A 23,394-nucleotide genomic window follows, 5' to 3' on the forward strand; every position below is an offset into this window, starting at 1 on the left:
TCAACAGACTGAACAAACACATTGGGCATGATTAGGAATTTGGCGAACTCACTCCATCAAACTCTTGGTCTGCTCGCCTCATTTAGAGCTTCCTCTGGTGGCCCTAAGTAGTAAGGGATATCGGAGGGAGGGCTTTAAGCCATGCTATCTACTTAGGGTGGAAGTGGTAATGTCCTTTTATTCTGTACATCAACACCTGGTGGTGAAGGACAGAAAAAACAATAATGTCCCCACACGTCCTGAGAGAAAACTCCCACGGTGTGGGTCATTCATTTTTGGTTTTTCAAAAACAAACTTTCACTTTGGGAGTTTTTTTTAACAAACACATTTTTTTAAGTTTGGTGAATGGCTGTTAAAACCAACAGTTGCGGCCCACCAACTTTTTGACCTTGAAGGGAACTTCCATGACAGTCTTTTCTTTCATGGTACAACGATGACTGCTGGGCTCATGTTCATCTCTTAATTTGACAGACAGTAGTCTATCAAGATGGAAGAGGTAATGTCCGCTGTCATCTTGATGGACCATGTACCGTCAGTCAAAATTAAAATCAGGCCCTACGTTTTTTCTCAATTTTGCCACCAAAGAACTACCACAAACAATCACATCACAAGTTTCTTGGTTGAAGTTATGTCATAATGATCTCTGTCTGTATCCCACATCTTAGTAAGTCTAGTGGAACCAATTTATTGCTCCACAAGAGCAATTTATTCTCTAAATTCAAGTCATATGCTAGCCTAAAGTCAATTTGCAGTGCCTGTTCTAGCATATGGTAGTAAAACTGCCAAGTGACTAGCCAATAACAACGTACTTCACATCTCCAACACTCTCCATTCTAGATACACACCCTTCTTCTGACGTGCACACTTAAGACTTAATGTCAATTAAATCATCCTCTTTGTTTACCTTGTTTTCTGTAACTTCTCCACTATCACTGGCAAATAGAACAATTTGCATGTGTGTCGCTGCCACAGAAAACATACTGAAACTGAAATTCAGGCTCTCCAGGTGCCACATGTGCCAGTATGATTGTAGTACTATGGAAACACCCTGCACTCAGGGATTACTAACCAGCTCTCAAGAAGATTGCAGCCTGTCCAAAATGAAGCAGCCAAACTAACCCTCAACCTCCCTCACTGAACCCACATCACACTACACTTAAGAGAACTCTACTGTCTCCAGATCCACACGACTGCATTCTTTAAAATCCTCACCCATACTTACAAAGAACTCCATAACACTAGCCCTGCCTACCTGAACAACCACATTCACTTCCATCAACCTTCCAGACCCCGCTGCTTTGCCGGTCTCTCACTACCACACATCCCATGCATACACAAGAGCAGAACAGAGGGCCACATCTTCTCGTACATTTCCCCTGAAGCCTGGAATAACCTCTCACAACACATGCGATCCTCCTTCTCTCTTCCTGACTTTTACAAGAATCTGAAAACCTGGCTTTTTAAGTACCAGTAAGCCCTTAGGGCTAGCTTCACACACCAGCTACAGAGCGCCTTGATACACTCACTGGTGATTAGCACACTATAAAAACACCAATAACATAACACAACGCATAATGTAACTTACCATAATGTAACATAAACATGACATAACATAACATAGTAATAATTACATCACAAGACCAATTAGATGTTTCATTAGCCCGCAAACCTTGCTCAGACTAGTGGTTTAAAACCCAGAGATCCTCCTTCTGCTCATTTGTAATGCTTGTGTGTCCAAACAAGACACACAACAGCTTAAGCTATACTGGTCTATGAGGGTGAAAAGAGCAGTGCAGCAAGATGGGGGGATAAAGGAGAGGTAGTTTATAGCAATATTTACAAAAGTATCCTTTCATAAACCACAATCTTGGTTCTACAGACAGGTAATACATGGGCACGCTGGCACACACATGCATGCACGCACACACACACAGTTCCAGTAGACTTTAACAAGTTACCTCCACCAGGAATGAAATGCCCACACTAAACTGGTCACTATGGTTTAAACCACGAGCAAGGCTGAGATGGATCCTATTCGGTGCATTTCAACGAGCGATACTGACCATTGTTTTGCAATTGAAATATCACCAGAGCTTTTGAAGCATGTTTTACCGCTCCTTTCATTCAATTGCTCTTCCATGCTAATATGAGTTTTCTGTGAAGGAGTTGACAATCAAGTTATCAACTACAAGTACTATCCAATAGGAAATACTGAGGGGCAGATTTACAAGCCCATTGCATAATTGTTGCACCGCTGTTGTGTCACTTTTTGTGACAGAGCGGCGGCATTAAAAATGTAGCCCATTTACAACATGACGCATCTAAGGAGATGTGTCACGTTGTAAAGCCCTGCGTCACGTTATACCTGTGTCAAGTATAATGTATGCAGGGTGGGCGTTCCCACGCAAAAAAGCCTCATGGAAGATTTCACTGCGCCACTTCTAGGACACCACTGCTTCAAAACCTTACGCCTGCTTGGAGTAAGCGTAAAGGGTGATGCAGCACAATGAGGATAGGCCTCCCCAGGCATTGATGGAGTTGAGTTGTGCTTGCGACACGACTCCACACATGCGTAACTTTTGCGCCAACAGATGCATCGGAATTTCTGACGCATCTGTCAATCCTTGCGCCATGGTGCGCTGTATTGTAAATACGGCGCATCCATGGTTGCACAAGGGTTTCTTAGGGTGGCGCAAGGAAAGTGACGCATCGCTACAGATGTGGCACTTTCTTGTAAATCTGACACTGATAATTTACAAGAACAAACAATGTATTCAGTGAACTTATAAGAGCTCTAGACAAAGAGAGCTGAGATGGTTGACTGTGGAGCTCCCCAATAGATTTTTCTCAACTGAAATCAAATGCTTCCAAAGCGGGAAGATCGGAAGGTTGGACAATATGTATGATGAGGCGAGAAACTGCTCTTTAAAAATGGTCAGTATCTGTTTTAACTGGGATAAAATGACAAAAAAGCAGCACATAAACATTAAAAACCATTTTGAACTCGTCTGAGCGTGTTGTTCCAAGTGGAAGTCGTGTCTTTCATGTTCACGGCTGAAGGCTGCTGCTTAGTATCACAGCTGAACTATTCCCCCCGTCCGCTACTCTTCTTTCCTCCCACTCTTCCACACAGTGAGATTAGAAGGCCAGCAAGAGGATCATCTCAACTTCTACTATGTATTCACTTTTTTATTTATCCCGAAGCGAGGCTATTTTTAACACACTTATCTCAAGCCAAGCTGCTAACAAGAAGAGACTTTGGGTTGGGCGTGCGGTACTGAATAATCTTTGACGAGTTCTGTACTAGCTGCCACGCGCCCCATGGCCAATGGCATTCCTTCATCTCTATTACAAAACCCAGCTTTCCCTCGCCTCTCCAACACCTTACAGACAACAGGGAAGACACGTTTCTCTCAAAGAGGCCATACTTGCATTTCGTAGCAGTTACCTCTGTTCGTTGAAAGCACCCAGCATGTTTAAAAATGTGCTGTACCTACTAAGATATGATGCATTTCTGCTCTCTCCTGCACTGGTGCATTGTGTGCCCCTTGTACCAACGCAGGCACTCTTGCACCATGCTGCAAGGGTGCCTGCCTTATGAGCAGGATAGTTTTTGTGAAGGGAGGCCTTCATTTACCAAAACACACTTTAAAGACATATTCCTCTTTCTATGTGTGCTGCAGAATGTAGCACCCAAGGAAAGAGGAAGGGGCATGTTATCAAGCAGGGCGTTAAAAATTATCGCCGTTTTAGCGGCAGAAAACTGCAGCTACAGTGGCGCTAATGGGCTTGATAATATGGCCTTGTGAATTCCAATAGAAACCCGTGTTCTGGTGTCAACATGGGCTTCTATTGGAATTCTCCAGGGCATATTATCAAGCCCATTATCGCCGCTTTAGCGGCAGTTTTCTGCCGCTAAAACTACGATCATTTTAACGCCCTGCTTGATAATATGCCCCCAAGTAACTAGGATCAATAAAGATATTTCTCGCTATGCCTGGGTTTTGGAGGCGCAATATTTGGAGATAATCTCATGTTCACTGACCTTAGTAAATCTGGGATTGTATCAAAAACCATGAACGGATGCGTAGGAACACCGATACTTCACCCATGGAACTCCTCCCTGCTGCAAGGTAACGCAAGGCAGCGCTATGTGTTGCTGTGCCTTACTTTGTATTTACCAACCAACGCAGAATCACGCAAGGTGGCTTTGCATTGCTTAGTAACTCCCACTAAATGAGTAACGTTGCCTCGCGACCGCTTACGCCACACAAGGGCAATAAAAGTCCTTAGTAAATCTACCTGCTGTATCTTTCCACCCCAAATAACTCTTATTAGCATTACCACGATGAAAGGGAGCATCGGAGGGAAGATAAGATACCAATAGGGCTCTTTTTCATTGTGAATTACACAATTTGTGGTTGAAAGGGCACATTGGCATCTGTATTTTGGTATTTTATCAAAATGCACTAATGGAGATTGGACCGTACCATTTTATTGGCTGAGGATTATTTACAAACTTTAAGAATCAAGTTACAAGATTTCTTAGATATAAATGAAGGATCAGCTAAAGGAGATATAGTCTGGGATACATGTAAGGCATTTCTGAGAGGGAGATTGGGAGCTCAGGGTGCTAAAAAGAGAAGATCTTACTACAGTAAAATTTTTGAGTTGGAAAAAGAAATACGACTTTGGGAGGGTAGTGAAAGTCGTTCAGGGAGTAACTTAACTGAGGAGGAAGTCAAAAATAAGCTTCAGAACTTAAAAATAGAGCTTACATCAGTACTTTCACAAAGAGTCAATGAACGTTGGGAAGCTAGTCAGTTGGCTCATTTTTCATATGGAGAAGGTTGTGGTAAATTGTTAGCGTGGAAAGCAAAGAAAGATTTAATGCGCAATCAAATAAAAGAAATTAATAAGGTTGATTCAGGAGAAAGCATAATAGATAGCAAAAGAATAGTGGATGCTTTTCATAGCTATTTTGTAAACGTTTACGCAGAAGACCTTCACCCAAGAAAGACTGAAATAGAAGAGTGGTTACACCTTTTGAAACCTCTTTCTGATGATTTAACGGGAATACTAAATAAAGAAATTACTCTAGATGAAGTGGCTAAAGTGATTAAAGATAGTAAAAAGAGGAAAGCACCCGGCCCGGATGGCCTCCCGGCTGAAGTATATAAAACTTTAGTTGATGTAATCTCTCCTACACTCTGCCAATTATTTAATCAAGTTTTTAAAGGGGAGGTAACTATACCAAGTTCGTGGAATGAGGCAACTATCTCCTTGATACTTAAACCAGGGAAATCTCCTAGTAGCTTAGATGCTTACAGACCAATATCACTTCTGAACTGTGATTATAAGTTTTTTGCAAAAATTCTAGCCGACAGACTTGCTAAGGTTATTCAGAAATTGATTCACGAGGATCAAAAAGGCTTTATTAAGGGGAGATATTTGAAGGAACTTACTTTCACCTTGATTGGAACAATTGATATGGCTTCTAGTCACAAGTATTCCTTGGCCGTGTTTGCACTAGACGCCGCGAAAGCATTTGACCGAGTCAACTTTACATATCTGAAAGCTCTTTTGCAATATCTCAACTTAGGGAAGAATTTCACTCAATCTCTCTTTTCTTTGTATTGCTCCCCGACATCACGTGTTTTAGTTAATGGAATCCTTACTCATCCCATAAAAGTAATGCGAGGCACCAGACAAGGGTGCCCTTTGTCGCCCTTGCTCTTCAATTTATATATAGAGCCACTGGCTTGCAAAATTAGGGCTTCAGAAGAGATACCCCCCTTTGTAGCTGGAGATTGGTAAAAAAAACTGGGCCTATAGGCAGATGACATTATTATTTACTCTTCTAATCTACATCACTCGTTGTATAATTTGGTGAAAATAACGAAAGATTTTGGAAAAGTTTCAGGTTATCAAATAAATCAGGATAAAACTGAGATAATGGCCTGGAATCTAAGTACAGAAGGAGTAATTAGTAAATCTGGAATGAGGTATCTGGGGATCAGGATAACTCACAAGATTGAAGATCTTGCTAAAGTTAACTTTTTCAAGATCAAGAAAGAAATTGTGGCTACTTTAAAAGGATGGATGAATCTTCCTTTGTCACTGTATGGCCGGACTAATCTTGTGAAGATGGTGATTGTACCGAAAGTTACTTATCTGTTCGAGACTATACCGCTGGGATTTAGAAAAGAATGGTTGGCTAAGTTGCAGAGTGAGGTAGCTTCATTTATATGGGCATCAAAAGGTGCACGATTATCATGGAAAAAGTTGAGGAGGAGAATTAACAAAGGCGGTTTGGCTGCACCAGACTTACAAATCTATGCGTGGGCTTTTTGCTTAAAAAACTGTAGGATGATGTTTGGTACCCTAACTAAATCCACGATTGGAGATATATTTGGTGCGTTGCTAAAATGCAGCGGGTTTGATGATTTTGGTTTTCTATATAAGTTTGCAGATCCTAAATTTTTTAAAAAGGTGAGACTTAAGGTTTTGCGGGACTTGGCGGAGGTATGATATAAAATAAGAAGAACATTGAAATTGCCTTATTTTAGTTACATGGCCCCAATATGGGATTCTCCTGGAGCTCCAATTTGGACAAAGGATGCTTTGGCTTTTCAGTTGAAAAAAGAGGATGGGTTCCAAAGATGGAAAGATTTGTTCCAGGATGGTAAATTGCTGTCTTGGAGCCTCTGTCAACAACTATGGGGTCAGGCTTTTTCAAGGTACAAATATATACAGATACAGAGTTGGGCAAGTGATCCGGAAAATGTGATTGGGATTCAGAATGATTTCGAGACGAAGCTGGGGATAGGGACTTTCAAGAAGGAAGTGGCCACATGGTACTGGACGATACTAGAAATGGAAGATGGACCATTCGCGCTTCCGGAGGCCCTGTGGTTGGAAAGCTTGCCGAAGATTGCGACGGAGAGCCAATGGCAAGTAACGATGTCTATGCTCTTTAGTATTGTTAAACCTGCAAATTTAAGGAGGAATCTTTTGTTTACTATCCATAGGGCATACTGGTCCCCTCGTAGATTATCCAAATTTAAAACTGGTGGAGTTGTGGGCTGTCCGAAGTGTAAGACCCCAAATGCCGATGATCTACATATGTTTGTCTTTTGCCCAAATATAAGACAATTCTGTCTGGACGTAAGTAATTGTCTATCCAAAATTTTGAACCTGCGGATAGAGTTAAGCCCCGAATTTATAATAACAGGGAGATATAATTTAGAAAATAAATGTTTGAATGATAATGTAAGACTTATTTTTTATGCCATACTGCTAGCCCGTAGAGAGATTTGTAAGTTGTGGGCCTCTCCATCTAGCCCTAACTTAATGGATTAGATTCTAGCCATGAGGTATGTGGCTAAGCTTGATACTTTAGACCATACTAAGAGAAATCGAGGATTTTGGGTACCTTTTCTTGTAGCTTTTGGTTGATTCTATATTATTTGGTAAGATTTTCCGATGATTAAGCCCGCGCCTATCTCGCTGGTATTAATTGTATGGGACCCCAGGTCGAAAACGGAGTAAGAGGTGGACACACCTGGTGAGTCAGATGGTCAAGAAAGGCTGCTTGACGAACGACCAGACTCAAAATGGGTGTAGTTTTTGCCTCAATACTCTAACCAGCATATGAGATAAAATGCCCAGTGGTGGACTTAGTTAGAAGATATGGGTGGCGAGACGGCAAATGAGGGGAAAAAAGAAGAAAAAAAAATGAACTAATGTCCATACTATATAGACGTGTGAGGGGGAAGTGCTAATACACTGACCGGTATGCTCTTGTTGTACTGTTGCCACCTGACGTTGGGACTGTGAAAGGGGCTGCAAGCCTTTTTATAAATCTATATGTATTAGGCTGTGTGTTGTGCCCATAGAACATTTGAGAGGGAGGTTTTCCATAATTTGCTGGAGTCAACAGCTGAGGATACGCCTGATAAAGTACAGACTAGAAGCTCTCTCCATCATTGCCACATTCATCTATTGGCGTTCCTAAGTGTATGCTGATATGAATTTAGGAGCACCTGTAAGCAATGGATCCCTGTACCTGGTAAAGTGAAAGGAAAAGATGAATTGTGTACAGTAGGAGGGCTTCTCATCTAATTGGTCAATGATCCAGGAAGTAATTATGGTTCTTCATTAATGGTTGACAAAGTTCTCTTTGAAGGGATACAATTTAAGCTGCTTTCTGAAATGGCAGAGTACAGGAGCGAGCATAATCAGCGTTGCAATTGTGTGCCAGTGCCATGGTGCTTAGCTTGTTAAGGCTTGTTTTCCGGTCTTGCGTTTTTACACTTCTAAAATACCAATCTGACAATGCTGTAGATTTGTGTGTTGCATTATCCTCCTGAGATGTGTCTTCCTTTAGGCTGGTAACATTCACTGTTGTTATACATGATGCTTCAGGTTCTGAAGATGACACAACTTATAAAAGTGTTTCCATTGGACCAATATGGCTGTATTTCTAGAAGGCTTTTATGGGTCAGACAAAAGGACACTCTTCATTAGAGCCAGGTGAGTAACTCGGATGCCAGTGAGAAGAAACACTGCCTTGATGGAGCCTGGAAGGGTCATGGCTTGTATTTTTTTTATTTGTTATCAAGTCAGCTTTAAGGAAGTTTGCTTTAACTTTTCACAAGAGTGGGAGTTGAAATTAGGCAGTATGAGCCATCTTAGTAGTGGGAGTCGTAAAGAGGGAATCATTACTTATGCTAACACCTAGAGATTTAGGGGCTGATTACGATGAGGCTCGGAGAGCCTCCGAAGACAGTTCAGAGGATTTCTGAACCTCATTGCGGTTTCAAAGCCGACAGCCTCGTTACAAAAGAGGCTGTTGAGTTTGAAACCAGCTGGACATTTTGGCTGGATTCCAATGGGCTCAAGGAGCCCATCTGCCAGTTGGAACTGCCACGCAATCCCTATGGACGGCGTTTTACACCGTCCGGATTACGATGCACGGTTTTCAACAGGCATTCCATGCCGGGCTTTCTATCATGGAAAGCCTGTTGAAAGCGAGTTTGGGGTCCCTAGCAGGGCCCCTTTCTTCCTGACGCCTCTGGTTAGGGGCCGAGGGGGCACCTATGGGCCCCCCTGTTGATCCCTGCACTGTGGGGCAGGCACCCAAGGTGCCTGCCACGAGGCGCAGGGACGAACACAAACCCCCTTTTCTGTATGGGAGCTTGTGCTGCACAGCACTAGCTCCCATTCACAAAAGGGAACTTGTGACTGCACCATGTGTAGTCACTTTATAATTCAGAGGTCGAAACTGCTGACAAGAGGTCGGTCGGGACCGCCGACCAGAGGTCGGTCTGACCTGTATCCCTGATGGTGTCATCTGCCCGCCATGGTAATAAGTCCCTTAGTGTTTGGGTTCTAGGGAGTTGTTGGTGAGCAGGATGAATTAATATTTAATTCCATTCAGTTTCATTTTAAGGAATGGGTAACCAGGACTGAATGAGGGTGAGGCAGGTCTTCAGTGGTTGAACTTGGAGAAGAGAGCTGGGTCGCACTGTTACACTAATGACTTTTGATTTCAGGTTTGGGCAGGAGGATTCTCAAATGCAACTGGAAGAGACGGAAGTGTTTTTTGAGAAAGGATGGATTGTTGGCATATTCCACAAGTCATGTGTCTTTACCTGGACCAGGAGGGTTGATGCGGATTGATTCGGATTGAATCCCATTTGAGGTGACACAATTTTTAGTAGGGTCTGATTCTTAATATTTTCGAAGGCTGTCAAGAGGTTTGTTACACTTGACTACCAGACAGGCTTTTCATAGTCTGTCATAAGAATAATGGTGTCTTCCACTTGGATGGTTACTGTCTCAGTACTGCACAATGGTCTGAAGCTCACGTGGGCTTACAATGAAACGAGCAGTCTCTGGTTAGTTTTTGTAATTGAATGATGAATGCTTTCTTCAGCCATAATTCTGAGAAATACTAGGTATGTGGCAGAGCTATAAATGTTTTATGTCCCTTGGGACAGTGCTGGCTTTTATCATCAGTGGAGGCATGTGTCTGATTTTGAGTATGCTGTGGGTGACCCCTGTGAGAAGAAGGCATTGACTATGTTAAGCAGTGGTGTAAACCATTTCCCCAGCTAGGTTTTCATATTGATTGAGTTGCAGTTTTACGGATGTCCATTTCAGAGTCTCGCCAGAATTAAGAAGGGGGCTGCCAGTAGTTTGTTCAGTGATTCGAAAATTCTCTACTCATTATTTTATCCAATGAAGAACTGAAGGATGATAATGCACTTGTCCACTCAGTTTTAGATCATGGGCTATGGTATTGGTAGGAGGCAGTATTTGAGAGCTTTGAAGAAGGCTTTTTCTATTTAGATTACTTTGTGAGGGTGAAATAATAATGGGTGTCTGTGATATTGAGGTTCCACTGTGCAAATCAGATATTCCAGGTATGTGAGAAGTTCGTGAAGTTGTGTTTTCACCATTTTGTATCCGTTTTGTAGATGGATCTTTTGCTATCAGGATCTACTTGAATTTACCAGTGAGTCTAGTTTCACAGGGCCAGAGTCTTCAATGTGAAGTTGACCATGCTCAGGAGGGAGTTATCTCAGCTTTAGGTCTTAGATAGGCCTGCTACGTTGCAGAGATATTGATTAAACATTGAAAAGAAAAGGGACAGTGCAAGGTCTTTCCTCTGGGCACTGGGGTATTCAGGGGTTACTGGGTAATATTCACAGAGTCTTCTGTAGTTTACTTTGCTCATATTCAGTTAAGTTCTCCCTTTGTATACTTGACTTTCTGGGAAATGATATTTAGTTAATTCCTACTCCAGGAGTTGGAACTCAGTTTCACTTTGCCATATCAGTTACTTTAGTCACTTAAAAAAGCCAAAATATTTTATTTTATACAAAAAACCTATGTATTTATAGTCACCTATTGCAGGGACTTTAAAATAATGCACAACTCAAAATATCAGTAATGTCTGGAAATTTCTAAGGTACCTTAATCAGATTTACATGAGAGGCAAAGGAAAAATGTCATGCTTTATGCCACAGATTGCAGTATGATACAGATGTCCTTGCTATGCTAGGCCTTTCATCCCCGCACATAGTCGGGAGTCGGACTGTTCGGACTGGTTTGCAAATAATAAATAAGGATTGGGATAGCAGCCTAACCAGGACAATCATATGATAAGGCATTTAGTTGTTTTGATAGTGGTGAATAAAGAGTTTAGGGTGATGCCTTTAAAGAGGGTTGGCTGAGTGGGCAATACATAGCTTAATGTTTACCAGTCTAGGCTGTTCAAGGAACTCTTTTTTCATGGCCTTGATTAAGGTTTCTACAGAAAGGTTGAGGTCTGGGAAGAAAATGTTGTAGGAATGGTTGACAAATGACCGTCGTCAAGGCACAGGGCTCCTCAGATAAAGATGTTGTTAGTTCTGACCTGCCAGATGGATGGTGGACTTCTGTGGGAATGAAAGTTGTACATGTCAGATAAGAAGCGTCATGGAGGTGAGTGCAGTTGCATCCTGGAGCAAAACAGAGAGGTAATGCACATAGAGGAGAGGTAGGTTGGTGAGGAGCAATTCATGGCATGGAAGAATAGTATCAATAGCTGATATTAAAGCCAGACAGCTATGCAATGGTTACTGGAAGTAAGGGTGTGCTTTGGAAGATGACGGAGAGTCCTTGTCTATTGGGAAAAAGGGAAATGACTGAGGGGTATTACCGTCTCTCCTGTGTGAAAGGAAATTAAGAAGATGCAACTACATGTTTAACAATTGAAACCTAGCTGCTCTGGCTGTATAAAATGTGAATGTTTCCATATGAATGGATGTGTCAAAGTGTACACCAAGTGTTAGAACTGTCAGCCATAGGATCGTCTTCCTCCAAACCATTTGCCTCCTTGCCTCCAATTTTGCTGAATTTGTTTTTGTTGGTCTTAGGACTTTACCACAGTTAACCAATGCTAATGTGTTTGTGCTCACTCCCCTAGTCATATTTAGTTTGGCATTGACCTAATTGGCATATTTTATTTACTTGTAAGCCTGTTATAAAGTGGTTTGCCATATGCCCAGGGCCTTTAAATTGAATAATACCAATGGGCCTCGAACACTTACCATCCATTCAAGCAGCACCCTAAAATATGCCCCATGTCTGCCATTGCAGCCTGAATGCAGTGTTCCACTTGTGGACTTGGCATTTAAAACCCCTTGGGAAGCCTTAAACTCCCCTTTTATTACACATACCGCTCCCCTGAGGTAGGCCCTCATTAACTCACTGGGTATTGTCCTGGGTAAGAAAAAGATTGGACATGTACTTTTAAGTTTTACATGTTCTGGTAGTGAAAAACTCCCAAATTCAATTTTAACTACTTTGATGCTTTCCCTTCTTATAGGATGACATACAGTATTCCTCATCACATTTAATAAGCTGAAATTCCTAATTGAGAAGGGATGGACCTGTCATGTTTGGTACCTATGGCATTGTAATGACTAATCCTCTTTAATGGCAAAGTCAAATTTGTCATTACAATTTTGAAAATGCCACTTTTAGAAAGTTGTCATTTTCCTGCTCTTAGCCCTTTGTGCCTGTAGCCTGTCTCTGGTCACTTGTTTGGGGTGGGTGACCCTGGGCTGTGTATATTCCCTCTATTAGTGATACACAATGGGAGCTTAGGTGTGACTTGATGGACTATCCTGGGTCGATGTCAGGGAGCAGCTGGGCACAGCCTCACACTTACACCTGAATAGCCTATGTCCTGTCCACACAAAATAGACTGCTTAACCCCCAGCAGTGAGTCTGGAGCCAGGCCAGGAACGGGGGACCTATGTGCCCATCAAATAACTTTCTTTGAAGTCCCCATCACTTACCACTGGATATAAAAACTGGACTTCTGACCCTACCACTTAAGTACACTTTTGGACCTGTGGATACTTTGTCAGGAAGAAGGACTGCAGTGCTGCTGAAGGAGTGCCACTCAGCTGGACTGCTACTCTGGAAGAACTAGTTTCTTGTTGTGCTGAACCTACTGCCTGCGCCCCTTCTTGACAGGGGGTGAGAAGGACTGGATCTGCATCACTTGACCCCCAGTACCCAGAGTGATTCCAAGGGCTAGTTGGCTAGCCTCTGATCTGAAGTCTCAGGTGCATAAATGATTTTAATCCATCCTGCGTCTGCACCTTACCTGCACTTTTCCCTGCAAATTGGTGCTTGCCCAGTCCTGGACCCTTGGAAGTGGACTTATGGTGCTTGCTTAACACATCACCACTGCTGAGAAAAAAACGGCGAATCGCCACAACTGTGTAATCACCACTGACGCATCATCACCATTTGCGCAGATCACAACCATCGCATCTCTGCCTTTGCGTGGCTCAGAGACTTTGCTCAACCTTTGGGCACAACACTCTGTGATTCTCTTTAAGTTAAGTCCTCACATCTCGGTCGACGACAGCAACTACATTGACGCTGAAACTGCATTGCAGCAGAACCGTCGCATTGCTGCTTTTACTTGACCAGGACCAGCGCTTTGCCACGGGTATCATTAGTGCATCACCCCTTTTGTGGTCCGCAGTCTCACTGTCGACAGGATCTTCAACGTCTATGCAGTCTGGACTAAGGTACTTTTGCTCAGCGGGGGCAATCTGATCCCCGTAGCTGGCCTGCACTCCATTGAAGGCGGGCTGAAGTTTTGACTTTGTCCCGGTTCAGCACGACCAGACATCCCTTGTTGGCGCTTAGTGCATTTTAGGGATATATTCAGGTTTTTCTTTAAAAACTCATACCGCGGCTTCCACTTATTGGATTTTTGTCATTTGATCTTGCTTTATTTATTAAATTAGATTCTATTTTTCTAACCTTGAATCTTTTTCTGTTGTATTTTTACTGTTTTACTGTTTGAACAGTTGTAGAAATACTTTACACATTGCCTTCAAGTTAAGTCTGACTGCTCTGTGCCAACCTACCAGGGGGTGAGCACAGGTTAATTGTGCATTCTTAGACGCTGTTGCAGAATGAACAAAGAGATAACGCTTGAATGAACAGGACTGAGCATGAGTGGGTGTAGAGCGAAAAGTTAGGGGATGATTTGATGGTTTTAAGACTGAACCATAGAGAAAACATTTGCAAAAGAAGGGACAGAAAGAGATTGCAAATAGTGGATGGTTTAAGTGACAGGTGACATTGGCATTTCCTCTCCTTCATTTTGCCAGTTTCCCTATAAACTCCAAGAGACTGCTGGCGGTTTCAAGGAAGGCTAAATTCATGTTCATTCTTTTTTTGGATTGGAGACAGCTACCATTTAATTTGGAGCTTTCAGATATTCATTTTAACATTTTCTGCTGCAAAACTAGCATTGTCGAAGAATTTCTGGATATACATTCTAAAAAAGTAAAACACATTCCTAGTTTTATGAATCGTTGTTTGGAATGTCAAGATCATGTGTTGGCTGAGTATGGATATTTGTACCTGTTGGTGTATAGAGATGAATACACACTTTATAGGGGGGGGGGTTGGCCCGCAGGGGTTAAACAGACAGCTCCCCTGTACCCCCAGTGGACCACTGGACCCTACACTCCCTTAACTTACTAGGGAAGCAACGAGGGTCTGGCAACAGTGAGAAGTTGCCATCAGAGTCAAGCAAGTGCAGCATGACCCTACTCCCACACTGGCTGTTTGACAGGACAACAGTCAGGAAGATCTTCCCCCATTTTTCAAGCTTTTCTGATACTTTAATATAGATCCCAGTGTGTGCATAGTTATTAGGATAACCTGTCTATTTGGGTCTGTTAGGGACAAAGAAAGCCATAGGGCTAACTGTTCTTTAGGCTTTCTGCTGCTCCCATCCATTATCAAAACATCAGCAGTTTCCGTTACAAAATTGTACTTCAACTATATCCCTAATCATGACTCCTTCACAACTAAGCAATTGTTTTAGACCACTCTGGTTTGTTACTCACTGGGTGGTACTAGTCACTGTGAAGTTGCTACCCTTTGTGGTTTTCTGCTCATTGTACTTAAGTACCCATTGTAAAACTGCTAGCCTTCGTGATTTTGTATCCCAAAGGTGAAAAGGCTGTTCACTCCGTAACTGCTACCTACTGTGTGACAGCCACTCACTGTCATATGCTGCCCCTGAAAATACGCTAGTTATTGTGCTTTGCTGCCCATATGAAACTGCTACCCTGTGTGATCTGCCTTTACCTTCCCCAGAGTACGGACATAACTAAGTATGGCGTTAAACACACACTTTCCAACTTCACTATGTCACTCCCTGTTCTACCATCCGTTCTCCTCCTACATCTAACTTTCCCCAACACGATCTCTGGGCAAGACTCCTACCTTCTGTTTCGCAAGACATTAAAAACATGGCTTTTCACTCTATAATGGATGGATCCCTACTGTACTCCTCTCACCTCTGGACCTATCCGTAGAGCCTTGATGCCCTTGGGCAAAGTTTGCGCTTTACAAGACTTATATTCATTCATTCATATTTGCATTCATAATATACAACTAATCTCACTACTACATACCTCCACCTTCATCACATTCCTTACATACACACAATATCATAGTTGTAAGTTAAGTCCTAACCACTACATCTACCAAAAAAGATTGTGCAACAGACAAACTTTTCATTCAACCTCCTCATCATTCTTTGAGTACCAGTCAACACAATAACCTCACCATGCAAACCAAAGATTATCATCATCTATATGCCACCAAGATTGACACATCAATTTTTTGAAGAACTCAACACAATACTTGACCGACTTCCAACCTTCACACCAAATCTCCTTCTTGTTGGCTTCAATCTTACACTCACTAATCATCTACAATGCATTCTCTTCTATCAACCTTTCTGACCACTCCTTGCTCAACACACACTTCTCACATGTACGCACAGATATAGCAAACACCTAGATCTTATATTCCTAGCTAAAACTGATTACCCCACTCTAACCTATAATCATTCAAACCATCAGACAATTATGTGATACATATGACACTCAGAATTCCACCTGCTACACCTTCTTCTACAAGCATTACAATTTCTCTGAGTAAACAGTTTCATTGTGCTCTCCCAGCCTTCCTTTACCAAGCTTGCAATGAGCTTGTGCCAGTTTTTCACAATGCTTAATTTAACTTATTTAACTCTACACTTAGCTGCATTTGTAATGCTCACTACCCACTAATGGCCTTTACATTTCTTCTGTAGATCCACAGCCATAGATCTCATCAGATATCTAAGCTATGAAAATCAAGATGAGGGTTTTGCTAAGTAAATAACGCTCACCGACGGCACTTTACAGCCTTCAACCAATGACTTTGCTACCTTTTACTTATCAATAATCACACCCATCAGAAGTAAATTTGAACATGTCTCCCTTCCGTGCCCTTCACCCTTGAAACTCACCATGCCCTACACCCACCAGTCTTAACATCCCTACCAATGAAACGTATTCCCATAATTAAAAGTGCAATTTAATTGTTTGCAGTAACAGGCCCTGCCAGTCCCCTGATCATCAAATCCATACTAATTCTTCTACTGCTTTTCCTCTCTTTTTAGTTACTCTCTCTCTAGCTCTCTTTCTGCAAGTACATTCTACACATGCTGTAAATCAGCAGTGATCCTACTTCTGCTCCAAAAAAAACTATAGATGCTGACCATCCCCTCCAATTATCTAATTTCCAGTAGCTACACTTCCCTTCCTCCCAAGATTACTAGAAAGGCTGGTTTCCAGTCGCATCTCGTTATGTTTATCCTCAGCAACTTTTTCCACTCACTAAAACCAAAATTTTGTGTCATCCATTACAATGAAACAGCTTGATGAATGTATCTAATTTACTCATTACTGCTCATACCAACTGTGTTTATCATTTGTCATAAATCTAGACATTTCTACTGCTTTTCAAATAGTTGACCACCTCACACTTTTATCCTCCATGCGCTAACTTTGATATGAACAGCCTAGAGCACACCTGGATGACATGCTATCTCCACAACCGCTCTTTCACAATTTGTTGAGACTCGTATATGTTCGCTCTACTCTAGCAGTAGGTGTTCACATGATCAGACCATAGGTCTCTTCTTTTCTCTATATACAACACATATCTTTGTGATATTATTTTATCCTCTGGCTTCTCCTAGCCCCATTATGCTGATGATGCCCATATTTTAATATGCTTTCCAAAGTTCACACATGACCTTCAAATTCTTCCACCCATAATTACAGTTCTCCCCCTTTTTTTCAGATCCTCCTTCCTAATCAACCCATCTCATGTTTATAACTCACTCAAACTCACATCATTAATTAGAAACCTCAATGTTCTCCTCACCCTATCAATTGAGATGGAGGTCTTTATCACCAACACAGCCACTTCCGTACAATTGCCAAAAACTTAATATATATACATTTTTTCAATTCTGCAATATCACTTATTAACTTATTGGTTTTCAACTGATTCGATTAATGCACTTGTCTACTAATTTGCCTCCCTAACTTTTCACCAATTGGCCTAGATACTGTTTTAAACTTTGCAACTCAAACTATATTCACATTTTATTAAAATGAACCCTTATGCATACAACCACCTCTGCCTACCACCACCATGTAGGATGGCTAGAGGCAAAAAACCTAGCATTCTATAAATATTACAAATACTATTACACAAATTAATTACCAACCTGTTCCAAGCTATTTAATCAACATACTATCATGGAACCCAGCATCAGGTATAATTCAATTTACTAATCACAACCTTCTGACTACGCTAGTGACACTTCCAATGATTGCAAATTTCAGCTGCCAAGCCACTCAATTTGAACGGCTTACCATCTGTCAGTCGGGCCTGAATCTCACTCATGGAGTCTAAAATTGCACTGACAAAATACCTATTACATGAGATACGAAATGCATAACCAGTACCTTCTCTACTATACTTCTATATATAGCTTAGAATCTAGAACCGTGACCTATTCTTAGCTTGACATAAATATCCACATCCTACATCTTGTCCTAGCCAATAACATGCAGATAATGTTGTATTCTATCATGACCAATCTGTGAATGTCACTATGCTTGTATACATTTCAAACGTTCTTGACCAATGTAGCTTCTTAGATGTTATATACAACACTTCTGATCAAAATGTTTTTTTGCTTTTGATAAAATCAAATCAATCATTCATATTTTTGAAGGCTTCTCTTCATTGACACAACACCATTCCTGCTGTCCACTCTTCTTCGCCACCGCTAGAGGCACTTGAGAGGTCCATCATTTATCATCCATAATGTGGCCAACAACAGAATAGGAGAGTAGAGCAGAGGAAATGCTGAACAGAGGAGCTCAACTGTCCTCAGTGTGGACCAGAATCACCGTCTCTGCTGGCAACACTGGTGCCTACCAGCATGCTTATTTTGGAGCAAGAGCCATAGAGACAATTACAAGATCAAATGGTGCCAGAAAGCAAAGTCATACAAATTATGCTTCACATTGACATATATGCTGTATGACAGCAAAATATGGATTGATTGAATGGATGGGTTGAATTAGTCTGAACGACTGTACTTCACGCACAATTCACACCATTTCATTGTTCAGCTTGAAACTTCTAGTAAATGTATAGAAATCATCCTCATTCTTGACTGTAAAGGAGGCATTCAGTTAAACCACACACCCTGTGGAAGGGACAAAGATAAAAAATACATGTTTCTCCCCATTGAGCAACAGAATAAATCTTTGCAGTTTAGGAGGTTCTGGGTCTACATACTGGCATAACTCACCACGTAAGATAACTCAGGGAGACACAAATAAATGTGATAGATTGAAAGGGCTGAATGATTCTGACTACTGCCAATAGATCTGCTGCATTCTACTGATTTTGATTTGACTGTTCAATATCAGAAAGTGACGTACCATATAAAAATCAGCATTGGTAGTACCCAAATAGAAGTGGGAGCCTAAACTGCAATGTTGCATCTCCTTTAACAAGGAACCTAAGCAGATCCAAGCTTACTTGGTCTATGTTGGGCCACATCAGTGTTGGACACCATTAGCCCCAAGTGGCATTCCAACACACAGAAATAGTTCTTGTATATGCTCGAAACAGTGGACAACTCAGGACACAAAACTGTATTGGATGGAAATGTTCTAATTAATCAGATTGCCTGTTAATTACTCTGGACATCTTTTTCCCATTAATGTTGCTCATCTGTGTCATTAATATGGTATGACGTTTATTCCTAATTTTCTGAAACTAGATTATTATTTGGGGTGAGTGACTACCCATCTCAAAACATTTTCACAACCTCTGTCAAGGTTAACCCTCAAAGTCAATAAATTAACCTCAGCTCAACACACTACTAGCTAAGGCACAGAGCAGACAGGCTTATCTTAATATAATGTGTAACGGGTTTATGCTGTACCAAATCAGTAATAAATTCAAAACTGCAACAATTAAATCCAAATGAGAAAAATAGTAGAATTTAATAAAGAAAATATCATCAAAATAGAGAAAGATAATAAGGGGAACATGAGATATGAGTTTTTAAAGATTTGTAAAGATTTAAAGGAAATAGTGCCATAAAGGACAAAGTGACAACGACAGTCACAGTAGAGCATGACCTAGTCAGAATTTCACACAGGCTGCAATGGAACCAGGTTTGTCCTGATCAAAAATGTACCTTCTGACCTGTACCTTTAAGGGCCAATCCACCCCACAGGAACACACTTCAAACGCTTCAAGTTCTTCAAGAGAGGTACTTAGAGACGTATAGGGTGTCAGGTAGAGGCCAACAGTAGAGTCCAGTCAGGTCCAGTTTCCACTGGTCAACTAGGTACTTCTAGGAAAAGGCCTCTTGATGTCTCCCTGTAGCCACACAGGAGGCCAGCCAACTGACCCTTGGAGTCAACTTATTTGTCCTGGGCATAGGAGGGAGCAGGTCTACGCCGTCTGGCTCCTTTCAAGCCACAGACAGAAGATTCAGTGATTTTTCGATCTTCTGCAGGCCCACAAAATATTCTGAAGAGGGATTTTGGTATGCCACATTAATGCCTTTCACTAGCTAATAGGAGGGGGTGACTCCTGGTCCCTCCCTAATCAATGTGGTAAAAGTTCTCAGGGTAAACCCTACCCACTTTTTGCCTTACTGTAAACAGGCCAAAAATGTCATGCATCAGAGGCATATTGAAAATTGTGAAAATTTTCAGCCACACTCAACATGAGCTTTGAGAGCAGGGGTGTGTAAAGGGAGTATACTTTTAGTGTACTGTCACATCTAACACTAACTTTCAGTGTAAGGCAGGCACTCTCCACACAGCAAACCATGAGATAGAACTCTGGTAGCACAAAAACAACCAGACATGGCATCAAAGAGAATTGTCTCAAAATTCTGTTCTATCTCTTTCAAGTATACTCCAAATTACATATAGTTCAACAAGCCTGCCAAGCATGATTTGACACTGCTGTGGAAAAAAGGGATGCCCACAGCCCCCACCCTGCATATTCTATGGGATTTAGAGGAGTCATATATAAGCCCAGGAGTAAAACTCCGCACTGTTTGCGGAATTCAACAACTCCACACAGAACGTGGAGTGACCATTAAACTCCTCACTCCGCAACAGAGCGGATGATTTCTTGACACGTCGGAGCGACTTGCCGAGCACTTGCAATCACTCATAAGATTTTCAGGGCCGCTCGCGGGCACCATGAGATTAGCTAGACGGCTGCATGCTCCCGCTAGATTTTGCAGTCTCCAACACTGCATTCTGGCGTGCCAGTGAGTTCTGGCAGATGTTTTCTGCCATACGCAATCCCAAACACTCAGGATTTACCAGGGGTGCAATCTGGGTAAGATTATTTCCTCAAGAAGCATCATAATCCTCCCAAATTGACAATTTGGAGTTAAAAACCTTGTCGCATTGACATTTGGCGTTGTTTTTTTTTCCAACGAGGAGTCCTTTTTTCAAAAACTTTTTTCCAACTGGAAGGAAGTGCCCCACAGTCTCCAACTTCCTGTTCCTGTCCAGCAGCCTCCTCCTAGTGCTCTGTCTATCTCATGGCCACTTTTTATTTGGATTTGGAGCTGGAAGGTTCACACATTGGATTTACGGATTTTGTATTTAAGATTTTACAAGTAAGTTGAAAAACTGGTGTTGTTTGTTTGATTTCTTAGCCCTGCATGTTTTTTAGGTCTCCTTACTCTTGTTGTGATGACCATGTGGCTGGTGGCCATTTTGTGTAGGCAGTCAGTGTGCATTTGCCACAGGCTTGCATGTGTTCTTTGTTTGTGGCTATGCCTCCTTGCTGGTTATTGTTGTTTTGTATCCATGTAATATTCCTTATTTGTACAGGAAAAATGTTGAACAGTTTCGTACATTTTCTCCATGTTTCCTAATACATGTGCAATATTCTTTTAGTTTGGATCACTATGTGGCCTAGGCTGCCAATGGGCCTTCCAGCAAGTTGGCCAAATACTAGTGATAGGTGCATGAAACAACTGTTTCTGTGCTGGATGAAGCAGCTTTTTTAGGCCACGGATGGATTTGGATTGAAATACAAAATGTGTTTGTTCCGGGTATTCCAGATTTCTTTTTCATGCACACAGTGCAGGTGATGCCTTTGGAGGATGTGTGTTGTTGTAAACAATTTCAGCCCTGTCAATTTTCGTTTATGGCATTGCTGGATGATGCTGTTTTCTCTGTTCTATCATGCCTTCTTCGTCTGGCCAGTGTGTGTGTTTGCCATAGGCCACCATTTGCCTTTGTTCAGCATGCCATGTAGCCAGGAGCCATTTTTAGGTTGAGCATTCTTTTATATACTTTAGTAAATACTTATATGTGTATGTACTTTGTGGGCTCTGGAGATCAGTCCTACGACTTATCTGCTTCCGCTTAGGACCTTTTTCTTCTGTTCAACTGCCTCTATTTATCTTTCTTGATAGAAAACAACCAGTAGAGGTCAGTGAAATACCAGAATTGCTTTCTGCTTGTTCAACTGCCTCTATTTACCTTTCTTGATAGAAAACAACCAGTAGAGGTCATTAAAATACCAGAATACCTTTAGCATTCTCTAGATTCCAGTACATAAAAATTATCTTACATGAGCACCCTTAGACAATAATATTTTTTTCAAAACTTGTATTTTCAGTGATATGACCACTGAAAGCCCTGATTTTATATTAAAAACAGAGCTATGGACTTTACAATTTCCTGCTGAAAGGCAATATTTCTCTCCATGTGTTCCCATACCTAGCGTGTCATGCAGTTTGGTGCTTACTTTCCCCAGATGTGAAAGAACAGTAGATGTTTCAGCACCCAGGCTAATGTGCTCCATAGCTAAATACATATAAGATCCCAAAGGCGAGACTGATTGCATTGCAAATGCTTGTTTATACAGCCAGTGTCCATGGGCCTGCATCTGTTCTGTGTTTTCCAGGCCTCACCCTCCTGCCAGTTGTTGTTGTGACCATGTGTCTGGCGCCCATTTTCTGTTACTACTAACTGGCCAGTGTGCTTTCCACACGGGCCTGCATGGTTTCTCTTGTGACCATGTGGTCAGTAGTCATTTTGTGTAGGCAGCCAGTGTGCTTTCCCCATAGGCCTGCATGTCTTCTCATTGTTTCCATTGCCTTCAAGCTCAGTGTTGTTATTGATGACAATGTGGCACTGTCTAGCTGCCATTTTGTGAGTCCAGCCAGTGTGGCCCGTTGCCATAGGCTGAATGGATGGTTTAGGAATGAGATAGCAGTTTAATAACTTATTATTATTTTATTAATTAGTAAATTATATTTTTTATTTCTTACTTTTATTTTTATTTTGTAATTTTACTTTTATTTTTTGTTCATACCATTTTCCACTACATATGGCAAAACCCCATGTCTGCTATTGGTGCACAACAGCATTCATTGTCGAGGGATTATTCCTTCCATTGTCATTTGTCAGCTGCACCTCCTTGAGTGCCACATCAAACATGAGTGACGTCACATGACACACATAAAGCAAACAGTTACATCTGTATGTTGTTGTTATTGCTCTATCTTATCCTTCCTGAGTGTATAGTCAGTCACCATGAAAGCTTATGTCTGTGTGGTTTTCGGTTTTACGGATAGGTACAATATATTTTTCATTATTTATAATAGTGAGTAACCAGTGACCATACTAAATGATATTGTGTTTGTTTGTACTAATAATTGAACTGCAACAATGCCACGTTTCACTGATGTCCTTCTTGCTTCTTTTCTTTAATATGCACAAGTGACATCCTCACCCACAGTACTGCCAGAAAGAAGGCCTGTGCAAGGCATGATGCATGACTGACCCACAACTCACAGACATCTCTTCAACTTGTGAAGCCAAGTGCCACTGCTAACTGATAGCTTCCAGATAGCCCCAAAGGATCGCGCTAACAAGA

This window comes from Lissotriton helveticus, chromosome 5_1 (genome assembly GCF_964261635.1).
Source record: "Lissotriton helveticus chromosome 5_1, aLisHel1.1, whole genome shotgun sequence".
Lineage (NCBI taxonomy): Eukaryota > Metazoa > Chordata > Amphibia > Caudata > Salamandridae > Lissotriton > Lissotriton helveticus.